Source organism: Gossypium arboreum, chromosome 6, assembly GCF_025698485.1.
Source record: "Gossypium arboreum isolate Shixiya-1 chromosome 6, ASM2569848v2, whole genome shotgun sequence".
In the NCBI taxonomy this organism is placed as follows: domain Eukaryota; kingdom Viridiplantae; phylum Streptophyta; class Magnoliopsida; order Malvales; family Malvaceae; genus Gossypium; species Gossypium arboreum.
In genome coordinates this window covers 45,911,615-45,917,807 of record NC_069075.1, presented here as the reverse complement: position 1 = coordinate 45,917,807, position 6,193 = coordinate 45,911,615, and the positions used below count along the sequence as shown (strand labels likewise).

The 6,193-nt window shown below is 33.0% G+C and overlaps 1 long non-coding RNA gene across 1 annotated transcript; it reads left to right on the top strand.

The window, feature by feature from the left end:
- Positions 1–4,271: 4,271 nt before the first annotated feature.
- Positions 4,272–4,954, top strand: LOC108484555 (uncharacterized). Its single transcript, XR_001871278.2, has 2 exons — positions 4,272–4,625; positions 4,732–4,954. It is a non-coding gene; the product is annotated as an uncharacterized LOC108484555 (long non-coding RNA).
- The last annotated feature ends 1,239 nt before the right edge of the window (positions 4,955–6,193 follow it).

The following is a 6,193-nucleotide window of genomic DNA, read 5'->3' as shown; positions in this document are numbered from 1 at the left end:
AAAATCAGAACAAAACAGTTTATCAGTGCCCTACCGATCAGCCTCTATACACTATCTCCGTCCAACCATACACACCATGTGGGGATAAAATCGACCCACTCATCCCTACACACCATGTTGTACCGGAAGCGGTACATAATCAAATAATCGCAGTTGTACTGCTAGATATCAGGCTTAAGAGCCTTTCAGAAAACTTCCTCCAGCATAACATCAACCCAACCCCGACGCAATGCAAGATAAATGAATGGCATGCAAAAATGTAATTTATCAGTTTATTCAAACAGTCCAGATTTACACGCTAGGTATCACATGCTTACATCATACATCATATACTCAGATCGCAAAGTTAGGGTCTAAGTAATGCTTACCAAACCCACGACAGGTCACAATCGACTTGGGTGACCCGTGCAACCTTATAGTGTTTTCTAGAAAAGTGGGCTCACACGGTCCAAATTGGCCTTGGCCATGTGGATCACATGGCCTGGCCCAGAATTTTACACGTCCGTGTGGCTTTCTCATGTGGGCCCACACGCCCGTGTAGCCCACCCGACCCAATTGGTTGAGCCTGTGTCTCGCACACGGCCTCGTTTGCCATCACACGGTCGTGTCAAGTGCCCGTGTCTTATGCGCACGGCTTGGCTCATTGATTACACGCCTGTGTACTGCTACACAGCCTACCATATGGGCGACCACACACCAACGTGGCGTTGACAGAATCATTTTTTGGCTTTTACTGATTCTCTTTTTCTGTGTTTTTGGGTACACATGTGGTACGATTTCTTAGCAATTGCAATTCCAATACTACCAAAACCTAAAACTGACCAACAACCCACCGTATTAGTCGCTTAAATCGAAACTAAAATTGAGACCAAGTCCTTCCAAATTCCAATAGACAATCGAATCCCTTACCTTAAAACGAGCACGATGATTTCGCGTAACAACAGTACCGATGAGAAGTCCTTAGCCCTTAGTTCTTCTCCTAAGCACAAGATACACATCATTAACATAATTGAATATCCAACCATTACAAAAAGCTTTCGAAGCACTTACTAAACACCACGCGGAACCAAATGTTGCACAAACGAAGTTGGATTGATATAGAAATCGAAAGGAAAAGAAGAGGAAAGGGAAAGCAGAATTTTCGACGGAGAGAGAGGAAACTAACGTCAGAAATTCTATGGAAGAGAGAGAAAATGTTTTTGAAAAATAAAAATAAAATAAAAATAATCAAAGATAATCCTCCAAATCCCTCATATCTCTCCCTCTAACCCCGCTAACTCAACTACATCAGAATCTCAGTTCAACCGAAACTCTCACTGTCAATCGAGCAAAAAAAAAAACAACATTGCTCGCGCAGGGATTCAAACTCCAGACCCTCTGTCAACTAACACTCCCCTTAACCATCAGACCAGCAGACCCATTCTGATATAAGCTTACCAACAATTAAATAAAAGCCTGTTAACCAGAGATAGGGCTTGATTCAAGAAAATACCAAAATTTTCCCAAGTCATGGCTTGAACTTGGGACCTGTCACATACACCCAGAACACTTAACCACTGAAGCAAATACACAGTTGTGTCATATTCTAACAGAACTAGAAATATAAATTTTTAGGCGTTACAACTTATGAGAAGTAAGCTTCCTATTTCAACATGAGATTATGTTGATTTACATGTTGTACACATCAAACCAATAAGTTATAAATACTCCCCATTACAATTGGTTTTTGATGAAGAATTAAATATTTCTTATCTTTGAATTTTTGTATGTATGTTTATGTTCTAATTGCTCCATCACAATACATAAAGACGTGTGAATCCTCAAAGAAAGTTGAGAATATATATTAATTACAAGTCTCTTTGTATTATTAGATATTTTAAATGTATTAGAGATTCAATTATGACATGATTTGCGATTAGAATTTTGATTCGATAGTTTTCCCAATATTAGGGAGAGAGAAATAATAACTTGTAATGAGTTAGGGGAAGAGTAATTTGAACCAGATGTTCAACAATGATAACTCATTACAAGTTAACTGTTAGATGTATTTACAAACTTAATGAGAATAATCAAGTTAATATTTTAATTTGAATCAAAGTCTCAGTCGAATAATCAATTAGAATAAATAATAGATTGATTGGTTCCAAAGATGAAAATTCTTCTAAATGGTCATACAGTAGAGGTGAGTGCTCCAAAAGAGACCTAAGACATAACTAATAAGTAAAAATCCAGAAGAAATTCAGGTACCTGAAACTAAATTTTAAAATAATAAAAATAAGAGATCTCGATAAGTTATGTTAATCCGAGAAAATGTGGAACTGAATAATAAAAGTAGTTGACAATGATCTTACATACAATATTATTATTGAATAATGAAATAAAAGGAGGATCTTGAATAAATCTATTAAGAAATATAGATATGGAATAAATTGATCAAAATAGAAAGGCACAACTCGAGTACAATTAAATTCGTGGAGTTTTTAAACCAGTAGTCCAAATATCTAAAGGTATAAAGCTAATAAGGGTGCAAATGAAGTAGTTTTGCAAAAGTGGAATAAAAATATGAAGTTTTTCTCTAAGTCCTGGTATTGATTATGAAAAGATATAATATTCTTTTGTGGTGGATGTAATAACCTTTAGATATATTGTTTTGACAATTCATAAAAGATTTTTTACTTGCGTCTAATGGTTGTTGTTACAAACTTTTATGAACCACTATATTGTAAAGTTTATATTAAAATCCTTGAAGGATTTAGGATGGTAGAAGCATATTGAAATTCTCGAGAAATTGTTCATTTATATGAATTAAAATAATTTGAACATATGTGGTAAATAGTAGTTGAAGGAGGATAATAAAATGATCCAAAATACCTATTTGTATTTTTATAGAAGAATCCTGATTAAATTTGCTAGGATTATTGTTGAAACTCCTGAAGAGATCAAAATATATTTCTTCAAAATTTTCCCTCACACATGATTTTCAAAAGAATGGTAATATAAATGCTTAGCAAATACATTCAAATAGTCATTTGAAAGACTAGTATTCAAGATTGAATACGTAAAATATGAGAAAGTATGTGATGTTTTTATGAGGGGGAGTAAATACACGTTGTACTCTTTTTCCCTTAACCAAGGTTTTGTCTCATTAGATTTTCCTGGTAAGGTTTTTAATGAGGCAGCATATTATCTACCAATTGACATCCAATGGAGAGCGTTATGAATATCTTATTAAGTAGATGTCCATCAAGATCAAGATAAGTTTTGATATGCTTTTAAATTCTAATAGTTATTAGAAGTAGATCTCTACTTTATTTATACTTCTTATGCCTATAAATAGAGACTTTGGAGAAGCTTTGTAAATATCTCCATTTGATTAATAAAATACATTCTCTATTGCTTCTCATATTTTCTTTGTTCTTTACTCTTTGTCTATTTATTTTATAACAACGATAAATAATTTTTTCTTTCAATTTTGTTCTCATAAACAATTAAATAACCACAATTTTCTAAATATATTGTTATTATTATAAACTTTTAAAAAATTATGCACTATTTAAATTATAAAAATTTATAATATACAATATTAAAATAGATTTTTACCGGATGTAAAAAATATTATTTTAAAATTTGTAAAAAAATAATTTTTGAAATAAACGTTACATTTTTTACATTATTAATTAAATTTTAAAATTACAAAAAATTAATATATTTTAATTGATATATACAACTACACCATGTATCATACAAACAAAAACTAATATTTTGTCTATAATTACAGATTTCAAATATTTATAAATCATTAATATTTTAAAGTTAAAATAATAAAAATTTACCTTTAATTATTTATATTTCTACTTCAATGAAATAAGTCATTAATTTTTTTATTTTATTTTCGTACTAGGTAAATATCTAATATAAATAAATATTTTATTTAAAATAAAAGAAATTTCTTAACATAAATTAAAAGATTTTTATATATAATGCTTAAATACCCAAACTCTTTTCTAACCCTTAAATAGGAGGATAAACATGTTTCATTGCACTTGAATCTATATTTTTTATACTGACATTAATATTAATATCAACTAAACTAAAACCCAATCGATAAATTAAAAGATTCAATACTTTTTTTTTTTTTGAATAACTTCCGATTAGGATATTTATTAAAATAAAGAAATAGTTTGAAAATGAATACATAAAACTGCTTGAAAAAAATAAAGGAAAAAAAAATTAAAAAAAAAACAATTAATACCCCAGCACAAAAAGGAGCCCACCTCCATTAAACAAATCACGTGAAAACCCTTGGGGAACTCTAGTAGATAGAAACGCTCCATCATTATCCCTTGGAAAACATCAATTTTCCATTCATCCCACGCTCTTAAAGTAGAATCCATTCATTTCCTTCTGCAACTTTCCATTTCCTGCGCACCAAACTCATTAAGCCATTCTAGAATTATAATCCATCAACTTCATCCTCTTCTTCAACACCTCTCACAAGACTGTCCCGAGCCTCTAGAGTCACTATCACCATCAGATCTCGCCGTCTAAGATTCATAATTTCGTCCCTTATCCATCCTTCTTGGGAAAGAGCATGAATAAATCCATTTGTTGATCAAGGAACGAAGGTAAACTAGACCTCCCTAAACTTTCTCTACTCAAGTTTTATGTCATGAATAAAGGTCCCTATTTTCGATCTATCCATAGATCTTGATTTAGCTTTCTTGATCACAGTTAAGGAGTCACCTTCAATAACCACTTCTCTGAAACCCATCTCCACCCCCAACTTGAGAGCTGAAGGCATGCAAGGGCTTCAACCACGAAAACAGACAGTGCATACTCATTTAAAATGACCCTTGTACCTATTATTCTAGATCTGTCGTCTTTAATAACTAACCCTGAATATGGTTTTGCGACGTAAGCCTTAAAAGCCGCATCAAAATTAATTTTCAGGAAATGAGCCTCCGACAATCTTCACCCATCACACACCACCTTCAAAATAGTTAATCTTTCCGCTATCTCATTTAGCTCAAGTAAATAGGACGATATCTGACTTACCATTTTTTTTGCCAAGATGAACACTTTGTCATGGATCTATTTGTTCTTTAACAGCACATACAACCTATCTATAAGTACTCTTCGTTGAAACATTAAATAGTTTCTGTAGCCAATCCTGAAAACATAAGTTCCCCCTCTCACCCTTCCATCTGATCTCCAATAGGTTCCAAAGCTCAGCAGCAAAAGGATAGTCGCAGAATCCGTGCTCTAAGCTTTCAACACCCCGCATGAATTTTGGTCATGTTTCTCCACCAGCCAATCTTCTATTGTATAGATTATGCATATTAGGGATTAGATTATGGAATATTCGCTAGATTGTAATTTTAACTTTTTTTTTGGCAATTTTATGTTCTACATCTTTTTGTAAAAAAATTTGTAACAAATCTCCTATTCATTGGCATTTGGCTCATCACCATCTTGTAAAACCCTACTATACCCACTTCGAACAGTATACTCACCCGAGGATTCCATGCACTAAACCACCGCTTCTTCTTGCACCTGTGAACCTAGATGAATACACAGAATTCTCATCGCTACCTCTGAATCAAAACAACTAGTAATTAGCTCCTTATTCCATCTTCTATCTTGCTGTAATATCAATTCAAAAACTGTCTTGTAAGGCCTATTAGACTCAAGCATCTAAATTTTCTTTTTTTGCAAATCAAGGACCCAAATATCATCCCAGATGTTAATACTATTCTCTGTACCAACCTGCCAATCTAATCCCTTCAGAAGCAAACTCTTTGCAGACCAGATGATTCTCTAGGTATACGAATGGTAAGCTCTAAGACCAACTCTCAAAAAATCTGTACTCGGAAAATACTTTGCCTTTAACGATCTAGTTAATAATGAACTCTAATCATTAATTAAATGCCATCCCTGCTTGGAAAGTAAGGCAATGTTAAATTGACTAAGATTACGAAAACCCATGCCTCCATAATCCTTTGAAGTACACATTTTGACCATTCACACTAATGGATTCCTTGTTTCCCTTCAAATTTCTGCCACCAAAATCGAGAGATAACTTGCTCTAACTCTCTACATAGTAAGGTTGGAAGTAAGAAATATGACATTGTAAAAGTGGGAATAGCCTGAAGAACACTTTTTATAAACACTTCTTTTCCTCCTTGGGACAATG